Source organism: Fundulus heteroclitus, unplaced genomic scaffold, assembly GCF_011125445.2.
Source record: "Fundulus heteroclitus isolate FHET01 unplaced genomic scaffold, MU-UCD_Fhet_4.1 scaffold_134, whole genome shotgun sequence".
Lineage (NCBI taxonomy): Eukaryota > Metazoa > Chordata > Actinopteri > Cyprinodontiformes > Fundulidae > Fundulus > Fundulus heteroclitus.
Window position 1 is genome coordinate 511,584 of NW_023396546.1, and position 12,022 is coordinate 523,605.

Sequence of the window (12,022 nt, forward strand, 5' to 3'; positions counted from 1 at the left end):
AAATATAAAATAGAAATCAAACTGTATTTTGTTCTGTAGGTAATAAAAAGTAACGTCTGACACATTTAAACGGATGAATCCTGACTTGAGCTTCACTCGAAGGGAAAATCTGTAAACTGACAAACTGCAGAAGGTTCTGGCTTTAAGGGAAATTCAATCTGGACCTAAAATACCAAAGATAAACTGGTGGTCCCAGTAGAACCATTGTTCTAGTGTCTAGATTGCTTTAATATTTTTTAATCGAATTGGAGTCAATAATTGAAGCTGAGATAAAGAATAAAGCAGTGGTTTGGATCAGTGGCATTAGCAGCGTATGGTGAGCACATATTTCACACTTGCAGAATCAGCAGAATGTCTTTGGAAGAAAGAGAGCGCACTGAAAGACTGGATCTGACCTCAGATGGGAGATTTCTCACTCTTTGTTAAACTTTTTCCCATATTTTCCCCACTTACTGCATCTCATTCTCTTGCTGTCTCATCACTAGTTTCACTGTCACTCTGGGCTCTGGCCTGCGTGTGTTTGGGATGTGCTGAATCAACTCTGGCAGACGTGATGACCAGGAAACTGGGACATGGAAAGGACAAACAATCTACCACTAATATTCTGCTTTATTGTGGGAAACTGAGAGATAATTAAATTATTTCGCTCAGAAAGAAAATCAAGCCCAAACAAACAACTTCACCTTCAAAAACACTGGGTCCTGGTTGTGCGAGTAGCTTTTCCCCTGTTACCATCAGTGTGTTGAACTCTAAACTGGACTCTGCATCACACTTGCATCATTATTTTGCACTACCAATGTTGCCCAACTTTTTATAATACATTTAAATAGTACACAACTGAACGTTTTTATTTTGCACTGCACTGAACTTTTCATATTAATGCCTTTTTGAACCATTATTTTTGCACCATAAACATAGAAGAACATTATTCTGCACACTCTAGATGAATAATATAACAGAATCAGAATGTTTATTATTGTCATTGTACATCATGTTCCACACATGTACAATGAGATTAAAGCCAGCTCCAACCAGTGCACAAATATAAAAATGTCAGATAATCAAAAATATATACAATATACAGTAGTGTTATGTATATTAGATATAATATATTTTACTGTATAGATTGTTAAATATGTGTGTAAATATTTCAGGACAGAAACTGTAAATATTGTAGAGTCAAGATTGCATAATGAATAATGTCAATAAACTAACATTTCTATCATGTTTTTAGCAGGTAATGGACATAAATCTTGTTTCAACAGGATGGAGAACTTTGTACCTGAGAGTTTCCAGTCTGCAGTTTGGACTCTCCAGTCCAGCAGAGAGAAGCTTCACTCCTGAATCCTGCAGGTTGTTGTTCCTCAGGTCCAGTTCTCTGAGACTGGAGGACTGAGAGCTGAGAACTGAGGACAGAGCTTCACAGCTTCTCTCTGAGAGGTTACAGCCACTCAGTCTGAGGAGACAGGGAGAAAAATCTGCTTTTAAACAATTCATCAGAAATATTGTTGATTTCTTTACAGTCACCAATGTTCTCCTTGGAAAGATTGATGGATCTGTCTGATTTTACACATCTTTATGTTCCCTTTTATTGTGAACTAGTTCATTATAAATAAACTACCTTTACGTGTAATTTAGGATGCTGAGATGGAGAAAAAGTGAGGAGGCTCAGAGAAACTGTGTGAATAAAAACAACAACTTGCTTTTCAAGCACTTGCTGCCAAATGTTAAAAAATAACAGAAATGTTTGTGGCAGGGCCGTCAACAGCTGCCATGGCTGATGATGACGGTGGTGGAGACATCAGGTCTCTCAGAGGCAGCAACATGTAGCAGAACCTGCGCTAAGCTGGGCTGCTTTCAGAACACATCATAATGTTAATAAACTCCTAAAAAAGAATAAAACCTAATGTAACTGAAGTTTGTCATTAATATTAATGGCTTGATATTATTTTGCCTTATTTTCATCTTGTCTATTCTGGGTCTCTGAATTTTATTGATGATGAGATTCATGAAGTTAAAATGAACATGTGTCGTCTTTCCAGAGAGAGAAGGAGCTGCAGGCAGTGAACATTTTAGTTTCAGCCTTTGTTTTAACTGCAGGTACGAGTCGGGCTAAAGAACTTTTATATTGTTGTGATTATATAGTTAAAAAGTGTGGCAATGTTGAAATACTAGCTGCTAGGAACCATTTAATATAATGTATTTAAAATTTAAAACGGCTTTTAGGAACCAAAACTTCACTGCTGCTGCCCCAAACCATCAGGAACACAGACTCATTACAGAACTACAAATCCCACTTATTTAAACTTGTTTTTCTGTTTTCAACAGGATGGAGAACTTTGTACCTGAGAGTTTCCAGTCTGCAGTTTGGACTCTCCAGTCCAGCAGAGAGAAGCTTCACTCCTGAATCCTGCAGGTTGTTGTTACTCAGGTCCAGTTCTCTGAGACTGGAGGACTGGGAGCTGAGAACTGAGGACAGAGCTTCACAGCTTCTCTCTGAGAGGTTACAGCCACTCAGTCTGAGGAGACAGGGAGAAAAATCTGCTATTAAACAATTCATCAGAAATATTGTTGATTTCTTTACAGTCACCAATGCTCTCCTTGGAAAGATTGATGGATCTGTCTGATTTTACACATCTTTATGTTGCCTTTTGTTATGAACTGGTTCATTATAAATTAACTGAAGCAACCTGAATCAATATTTGCCTCATTAGCAGATTTCTCACTATCAGAAATAAAAGCAGCAACAATCTGTGTCCTTACAGAGCTTTGTTGGAGGCTTTAACCACTGGCAGCAGCCTCAGGAGAACCTCCTGAGAAGCAGAGTATTTCTTCAGGTCAAACACATCCAGATCTTCTGCTGATGACACTAAGATGAAGATCAGAGCTGACCACTGAGCAGGAGACAGTTTATCTGTGGAGAGACTTCCTGAACTCAGAGACTGTTGGATCTCTTCCACTAGAGAACGATCCTTCAGTTCATTCAGACAGTGGAACAGATTGATGCTTTTCTCTGCAGACACATTCTTACTGATCTGCTCCTTGATGTACTGAACTGTTTCCTGATTGGTCAGTGAGCTACTTCCTGTCTGTGTCAGCAGACCTTGTAGAAGTCTCTGATTGGTCCGCAGTGAAAGTCCCAGGAGGAACCGGAGGAACAAGTCCAGGTGTCCATTTGGACTCTGTAAGGCCTGATCAACAGCTGTCTGGTGAAAAGACTTTGGTTTAGGTTTCTTAGAAAATAAAGTCCTCTTAAATGTTTGTGTTTCTTCCATCAGGTTGACACCAAAGGTGATGAAGGTCCGATGAACATGAAGAGCAGCCAGAAACTCCTGAAGACTCAGATGGACGAAGCAGAACACCTTGTCCTGGTACAGCCCTCTCTCCTCTCTAAAGATCTGTGTGAACACTCCTGAGTACACTGAGGCTGCTCTGATATCGATGCCACACTCTGTCAGGTCTGATTCATAGAAGATCAGGTTTCCTTTCTGCAGCTGATCAAAAGCCAATTTTCCCAGAGACTCAATCATCTTCCTGCTCTCTGGACTCCAGTGTGGATCTGTTTCAGCTCCTCCATCATACTTGACCTTCTTCACTTTGGTCTGAACCACCAGGAAGTGGATGTACATCTCAGTCAGGGTGCTGGGCAGCTCTCCTCCCTCTCTGGTCTCCAACACGTCCTCCAGAACCGTAGCAGTGATCCAGCAGAAGACTGGGATGTGGCACATGATGTGGAGGCTTCTTGATGTCTTCATGTGGGAGATGATCCTCCTGGCCTGGTCCTCATTTCTGAATCTCTTCCTGAAGTACTCCTCCTTCTGTGGGTCAGTGAACCCTCTGACCTCTGTCACCATGCCAACACACTCAGGAGGGATCTGATTGGCTGCTGCAGGTCGTGTGGTTATCCAGAGGCGAGCAGAGGGAAGCAGTTTCCCCCTGATGAGGTTTGTCAGCAGAACATCCACTGAGGTGGACTCTGTAGCATCAGTCAGGATCTCCTGGTTCTGGAAGTCCAGAGGAAGTCGACTCTCATCCAGACCATCAAAGATTAACAGAACCTGGAAGTGTTCAAAGCTGCAGATTCCTTTGGTTTCAGTAAAGAAGTGATGAACAAGGTCCACCAAGCTGAACTTTTTCTCTTTCAGCACATTCAGCTCTCTGAAGGTGAATGGAAATATGAAGTGGATGTTCTGGTGGGCTTTGTCTTCAGCCCAGTCCAGAGTGAACTTCTGGGTTAAGACTGTTTTCCCAATGCCAGCCACTCCCTTTGTCATCACTGTTCTGATTGGTTGATCTCTTCCAGGTGGGACTTTAAAGATGTCTTCTTGTCTGATGGTTGTTTCTGGTCTGTGTGGTTTCTTGGATGCTGTTTCAATCTGTCTGACCTCATGTTCCTCATTGACCTCTCCAGTCCCTCCCTCTGTGATGTAGAGCTCTGTGTAGATCTGGTTCAGAAGGGTTGGACTTCCTGCTTTAGCGATCCCCTCAAACACACACTGGAACTTCTCCTTCAGACCAGATTTAAGTTTATGTTGAATTGGAGCAAAATGTTCTAAATGAACAGAAAAAGTGAAATCAGGAAGGAAACCAAATGATCTTCTGAAGATGATGTGAATAAATGTGATTACATCTCTTTATCAGTAAATGTGTGATTTATCCATCAGGTTAAATCTTTGTAGAAATCCTCTTACTGCTCTCCAGACGGTCAGCCAGCTCCTCCTGCTTCATCCTCCTCAGGAAGTTCACAGTGATCTTCATCAGTGCCTCTCTGCTGCTGCTCCTCTGCTCTTCATCCTCACCTTCCAACACCTCCTCATCATCTCTCTGACTCTCTGAGCAGTCTGGGTCATCTGGACTCAGAACCTTCTGGATCTTCTTCAGCTCCTTCTTCACAAAAGTGACAATGTTGTCCTCCAGCAGCTGGAACAGAATAATAAATGAAGGGCACATCAGACTGAGATCATGGATCCAAACATCAGAACCATGTTGGACAGACTGACGGTCCACTGGTCCACAAAGTCCAGCATGGAGACGACTGAACAGAACCGATGGAAAAGTAGTTGTTGTACATGTACAGACCATAAATATGGAGTCTAGCTGGGTTTGATGCTGCCGGGCAGACGGACCTCTGGGAACCTCTGAGTTCTGCTGGTCCACTCTGTGGAAGAACCAGAACAATTAGGAAGGAAGGAAATATTCATCCAGCAGTTTTCACAGATGAAATCACCAAGAGCTTCACAGTAAAAGTCCTTAAAACAAAAAAACTGAGCATCAAATGAACACGATACAAATAAGTTAAAAAGAGGAAGATGAGATAAAAGGATGAAGACCAGAACCACCAGAACCACCCAGTAGACATTTTAAAAAGTGGGTCTTGAACTGGGACTTCAAACTGTCCACACTGTCAGCAAATCTGATGCTGGTGGGGACAGTGACCCAGAGCTTGGAGACAGTGGAGGTGAAGGTTCTGTCCACACAGGTCTTCAGGACAGTGTGTGGGACATCCAGCAGGTTCTGATGACTAGATCTGAGGTGGTGTGGACCTGGAGGAGGTCTGAGATATGTGGCTGTGTGTCCATGTAAGGTTCTGTCCTGGATGTGATGGTGAGTATTTTAAAATGGACCCTGTAGGTCCCTGGAAGCCAGTGAGCTCACATTATATCTGTCCACACAGAGACAATCAGAAGGTAAAGGTCCATGAAGGACATCTGGATGTGAGCAGAGAACCAGAGGATCCAGGTAGTTGGAGATGTTTAATGTTCCTGCTGATCCACCAAGAACTAGCAGAACCTCTGATGGTCCACTTCAGCTCAGCTTGGTTCCACCAACCACATGATGAAGCTTTCCTTCCCTGCTGAACTGCTCTCACAACGCACACAGGAACCAAGTCTTGATGGGTCAGACTGGCTCTACCAGCTATTTCCCAGCGGGTCGTGGAAATGTGATCCACTGTTAGTCTGACATGGAGCCAGGAAGCAGCAGAACCTCCTGATCAGCATCAACACTCCAGACATGAAGACATGAAGGTGTTTTCATCAGAACAGGGCAGCTGATTTCTGGAGATAACGGATCAAACCTCTGTCTGCAGATAGAACTGGAACATCTGAGAGCTCACTGAGAGGAACTGGGTTGATCACAATATTCTCCTACAAAGACTTGAACATACTGTAGGGATTAAGGGGAAAGCATTAGGCTGGTTTAAATCTTATCTGTCAGACAGATTCCAATTTGTTCATGTTAATAATAAATCTTCTTCAAACTCTAGGGTCACCTGTGGAGTACCACAGGGTTCAGTCCTTGGACCAATTCTCTTTACTATATATATGCTTCCGATAGGCAAAATTATCAGACAGCATGGGATTAATTTCCACTGTTATGCTGATGATACTCAGCTATATTTATCCATAAATCCTGATGAATCCAATCAATTACTTCGACTGCAGTCATGTCTTGATGACATCAAAAGCTGGATGACTTTAAATTTCCTGCATCTAAATTCTGACAAGACTGAAGTTGTAATCTTTGGGCCAGAGTCCTCAAAAAATAAACTTCTTAACCAATCACTTAATCTGGGTGGCATTAACCTGGTCTATGGTGATAAAGTAAAAAATCTTGGTGTTATTTTTGACCAAGACATGTCATTTAAATCCCATATTAAACAGGTTTCCAGAGTTTCCTTTTTTCACCTCCGGAATATCGCCAAAATTAGAAACATTCTGTCCAGGAGCGATGCTGAAAAACTGGTCCATGCATTTGTTACTTCAAGGCTGGACTATTGTAATTCTTTACTATCAGGAATTCCACAAAATGCAGTTCAAAGCCTTCAGCTGATCCAAAATGCTGCAGCAAGAGTTCTGATGAAAATCAACAAGAGGGATCATATTTCTCCAATTTTAGCTTCCCTTCATTGGCTTCCTGTTAAATCAAGAATAGAATTTAAAATTCTTCTTCTAACGTATAAAGCCCTTAATAATCAAGCTCCATCATATATCAGAGCTCTGATTACCCCGTATGTTCCTAACAGAGCACTTCGCTCTCAGACTGCAGGTCTGCTGGTGGTTCCTAGAGTCTCTAAAAGTAGAATGGGAGGCAGATCCTTTAGCTATCAGGCTCCTCTCCTGTGGAACTAACTCCCAGTTTTGGTCCATGAGGCAGACACCCTGTCTACTTTTAAGACTAGGCTTAAAACTTTTCTTTTTGACAAAAATTATAACTAGTGGCTCATGTTACTCTCAGCTACCTTTATAGTTTTACTGCTATAGGCTTATAACAGTAGAACTCTATTGAGTTCTACTGTTCTTCAATTATGCATTATGTGTTGTCATTTCTGCTTTAACTTTCTGTTCTCTCTCTTTTCTCTTCATAGTAGGTACACCTGGTCTGGCGTTCTGTTAACTGTGACATCATCCAGAGAGGACGGCTCACCCGCTACTACCATCTAATGTAGAACAGATTACTAGATCAATGTGTGCTTCTGTGCTTTTTTGTCTCTCTTGTTGTGTCTCTGCTCTGTCTTCTGTAACCCCAGTCGGTCGAGGCAGATGACCGTTCATACTGAGCCCGGTTCTGCCGGAGGTTTTTCCTTCCCGTTAATGGGTGGTTTTTCTTCCCACTGTCGCTTCATGCTTGCTCAGTATGAGGGATTGCAGCAAAGCCATGTACAATGCAGATGACTCTTCCTGTGGCTCTATGGTTCCCCAGGAGTGAATGCTGCTTGTCGGGACTTTGATGCAATCAACTGGTTTCCTTATATAGGACATTTTTGACCAATCTGTATAATATGATTGAACTTGACTTTGTAAAGTGCCTTGAGATGACATGTTTCATGATTTGGTGCTATATAAATAAAATTGAATTGAATTGAATTGAATTGAATTGGGTTTCTGTTCTTGGCTCTTAAAGAAATGTAACGGGTCATTTCCAGAACCTCAGGCCCCGACTGAGGAGACCGGTCCATACTAGGGGTGGTGATTGGCTAAAATATCACAACATGATTCCTTGCAGTGAAATCAGGATTTTATTAGTTTCCCAAAGTAACAATAAAGCTGTTGAAGAAAAATCTAGAGAAGCATTTAGACCAGAGCATTTCTGGACCCATTTTAATGAGTTGCTGCAGTTCTGCTAACTTGTCTGAAGCTCAACTGAAATGTAATAAATCCATTGAGATATTTAAGAGCTGAAGAACAGCTGCAGCTCTAAACTCCTGTGAGGGAACAACACCAAGTCTCTGGTTCTGATCCCAGTGATTGTTCCAGCTCCAGCTGAGAAGAACTGAAACTCTTCAGTCACTAAAACTGAGGAAGACTTTCAGATACGATGACAAAACGGTTCAGGAACAAAGAAAGAAAGTCCAGTTGGTTCCATGTTGGATTTGATTCAATCACTATGAATATGGGAGAGGGACTAAACAGTCCAGTTAGCTCATTAACATGGAACAGAACCAATCAGAGTGAGCTCCAGTCCAAACTAAATCTTTGACTTTAAGCAGAGAAAAGTGTTTAATGATGGCGACTAATCAATGAGGCCCAAAAGCAAACAGATCAGAGCTGTTAAACATGATGTAGCAGCATCCAGGACGCCTCCAACAACATCCATTCTTTCCACTTTCACTGCTGTGGTTCTGGAGAACATCCAACACACACCGCTTCACATATGAACATAGAAATGTGGGAAAAAGAGCTGAGCTCACGTTAAACACATGTTGGAATAAAAACATTTCAGCCTGACTCAGTTTCCACAGTTACAGCAGTTAGATACAGCTCACCTCTCTGAGGATGCAGGTCCTGAAGAGTTGAAGTCAATGCCAGCACCCATTGACCTGTCGCTCTTAAAGGACACACAGCTGGGTTCTGGTTCTGGTTGATGTTTATGTGTCATTCCTTCAGGGGTCCTGTGAGAATAAAACTTATTTTAACACATGCATAGCTGGTTCTGTTGATCTGGGTCGTAATCAGACAGAAACTAAATGTAAAGATTCTTCCATAAATGTCTGATCAGCCGTCCTTCTTTCTAGGATGAATAATGTTGAACACATGTTGGTCATCAAGGTCCAGGAAATGTTCTGGAAGTTGGTGAGTTTTTCCAGATGTGTCCTGCTGGAACCCAGAGCTCTAAGCAACAGGCTGGTGTCACTCAGCTGGTTGTGCAACACTGACTTGCTGTTTGTCAGAACCCACTGATACCATGCTGAGCTGCTCTGTTCAGTCTGGATGAAGCAGCAAAGAGGAACAGCAGCAGCTTCAGGACCACTTGGTCTCTTCTGGCCTGATATAGTGAGAACGCTGTGTGAAAAGGGCTCTGGACACTTAGAGATGCTGATCTCACCTCTGAGCGTGGCTCTGGCTCTCAGCTTCCCCACACAGAGTGCTTTTAGAGGGAGGGACTCCCTCCTCTCTGTCCTCACACTGATCCATGCTGCTGAATTCACATCCACATCAGCTCACACACACTTTCTACCTTCACCTGCAGAGGAAACACAAATCATTCATCTGCACATCAACTCTGATCATCCTTTACATCATTAGTGCTGGAAAAAGATCAGCTGCTCCTCCTCTGATTGGCTCTTCTTCTCTGCTTCATATCAGTGTCAGTTGAATGCAGTCAGACAGCAGTGAGAGGCAGAGGAAGCTGCCATCAGCTGCTGTACTTCTACTATCAGTCCACTAGATGGAGCCATGGAGCAACATTTCATCCACTGACACTGATTCACTCTGACTGGAAGCTTCAGTCCATCACATTGACTGAGATTGGTTAGTTTTCAGAGAACAGGAACTACAATCAGACAATTTATCAGATATCCGAGTCATCACAACAGCAAAAGCTTAAATCAGAGGGAACCAGAATTAGACCGGGCTCAGTTCTTTCTGAAAACCTTTGGTCACCAAAGAGTCTTTATCAGTTCTGGTGTCTCACTCTGCAGCTGGAGCACAGCTGGAGGTGAACAGCTGTTTAAAGGACATGGAGGCATATTATCGTTCAGATGTAAATCAGTGACCCACTGCCTCTGTCCTGGGTCGTTAGAAGTTGTTCCTTGGTGTGAGTGGAGGACTTGTTCACCTGAATGATGATAAATTGCTGATGTAATCTCTGGAACGTGTTAAAGGACCGAGCTGTAGACACTGGGAAATTGGAAGCTCAATCCTCCCTCCTGTTTAGTGATGGATGTTCTCTTTTCACCAAGATGGATTCTTTCACTCCTCCTTCTCACCATCTGTCCTCCCTGTCCAACATCTGGACATCATTGTTGTCTAAAAACTGCTCTTTGTTGTTGAGGACTGCTGAATCTGGCCCTGAGCTGCTGACCCTCCTGTGCTGCTCCATGCGTTTATGGAACTGCTGTTTAGTTTCTCTGATGTAGGAGTCTGAGCAGTCATCACTGCATTGGACCGCAGACACAACACCGCTCAGCTGTCTGAACCAGAGAGCTGGTGGAGTTCCCTTCTCTCCACCTCCTCCATGGACACAGACATGTTCTTTTGGTAAAAGCTTTCTCTGTACCTGAAATATGTGTTTTAGAGGCAGAGGTCCACCAAGTCACAGATCTGGTTTGGTGTTAATTGGTTCTGTCTTTTAGTGAATCATCATGTTCCAACATGTCCTGACAGCTTCTCTGCCTCTGATGTAGGAATGCAGGTGGAAAGAGAGGTGACATCAAAGGAAACAATGGTTTCCTCTGGTTCCAGTCTCAGGTGTTGTTGGTAAAAATAACAGCAGTGCAGCAACTGCAGGTTGTTCAGATGTGAGCCACAAAAATTTAAAACACTCCTGGATAGGTGAAGAAATGTTTTCAGAAAGAACTGAACCAAAGTCCGGTTTTCTCAGATTTAAGCCTGTTTGCTGTTAAAGACACATGTTAGATGTCAGCTGCTGGGAGGAGTTTAATAATAAAGATTACTATTAGTTCGCATTTTATCACACTGGAAATCAGACTGAAACTAAATCAAGTGTAAAATCTGGGTGTAGAAAATGTTTGAGAACGATGTTGAAGGAATGCAGTGATTCCAGTTTGACTGGAAAAATTGAAGTAGGTGCAGAACCACAGATGACGGTTTAGAACCAGGGACTAAAATTGTTTTTGTTCTTTTTGAAAAACAAAACAATTAATATTACTTTTTATTCTAACACTTAGATAATTCAGATTAAGACAAATAAAACCCCATTTCTCATAGATAAGTCTTCGAACAGCAGAGAAGAAACTTTGTGCTGAAATCAGAAGTGAACATGTTCTCCAGACATCAGAGAGCAGAAACAAAGAGGAAAGTTCCTCAAGACAAAGTTCTGGAAGGAAACAAAGCAAACTTACAGTTTGTTCAGACGCTCCAAAGTGCTGAAGAACAAGATGTGAAGCACTGAGACACAGGTGATTACTACCTGGAAGGAGGCGGAGCTTCAGCTGTGATGGAGGCAGGACAGGTAGGTTAGTGGGAGGAGTTCAGATCTGACTGCCTTCTGGTTCTCAGACTCATCTCTGCTGTTCTGCTGAAGAACCTGGTGCTACCTAGAAAGCAGGTGATGTAAAAACTCAGTTTAACTGTCTGCTAACAGTGAATTCAGAGAACTCTGGTTCTTTTCTCCAGAAGAGGGACCAGTCTGACTATGAGGAACAGACTGAGAAGACACAGCTGCTCCCTGCAGGAATCTCCATGAGAAACTCTGACGTTTTCTTCTGCTCAGCCTAGAACATCAGTCTGAATGTGTTCCTCACTATTAAACCAGATTCTTTGCTTCCCATGTTCGGACATCTTTTCTGACCCACATGTGATGAGCTGTTATCCCACATGTAGTCACTGTGCTGGAATAATGTAACCTGAATTATTTTAATCTGTGTTATGATTCACTAAACACATAATCATGAATAAGATTCCATGTTCTGCCTTGTTCTTGTTCTCAGATGTACTGAAGGTTCCTCATCAGTGATGCAGAAAACTTCATGTCTACAGAGTGTTGATCAGTCAGAGAAATTATTGAAGTGAAACAGATCTTACCATCATGATGTGAGTTGGTGGAGTTTAAAACCAGCGAG

General features: G+C 42.4%; 2 long non-coding RNA genes across 2 annotated transcripts; one reads left to right on the forward strand and one right to left on the reverse strand.

Moving 5' to 3' along the window:
• Positions 1-3,138: 3,138 nt before the first annotated feature.
• Positions 3,139-11,925, forward strand: LOC118558618. The gene is made up of 3 exons (XR_004928385.1): positions 3,139-3,184; positions 3,279-3,371; positions 11,891-11,925. It is a non-coding gene; the product is annotated as an uncharacterized LOC118558618 (long non-coding RNA).
• Positions 5,121-9,376, reverse strand: LOC118558616. Its single transcript, XR_004928383.1, has 3 exons — positions 9,325-9,376; positions 8,765-8,890; positions 5,121-5,158 (listed from the first exon to the last, which is right to left on the reverse strand). It is a non-coding gene; the product is annotated as an uncharacterized LOC118558616 (long non-coding RNA).
• Positions 11,926-12,022: the final 97 nt, after the last annotated feature.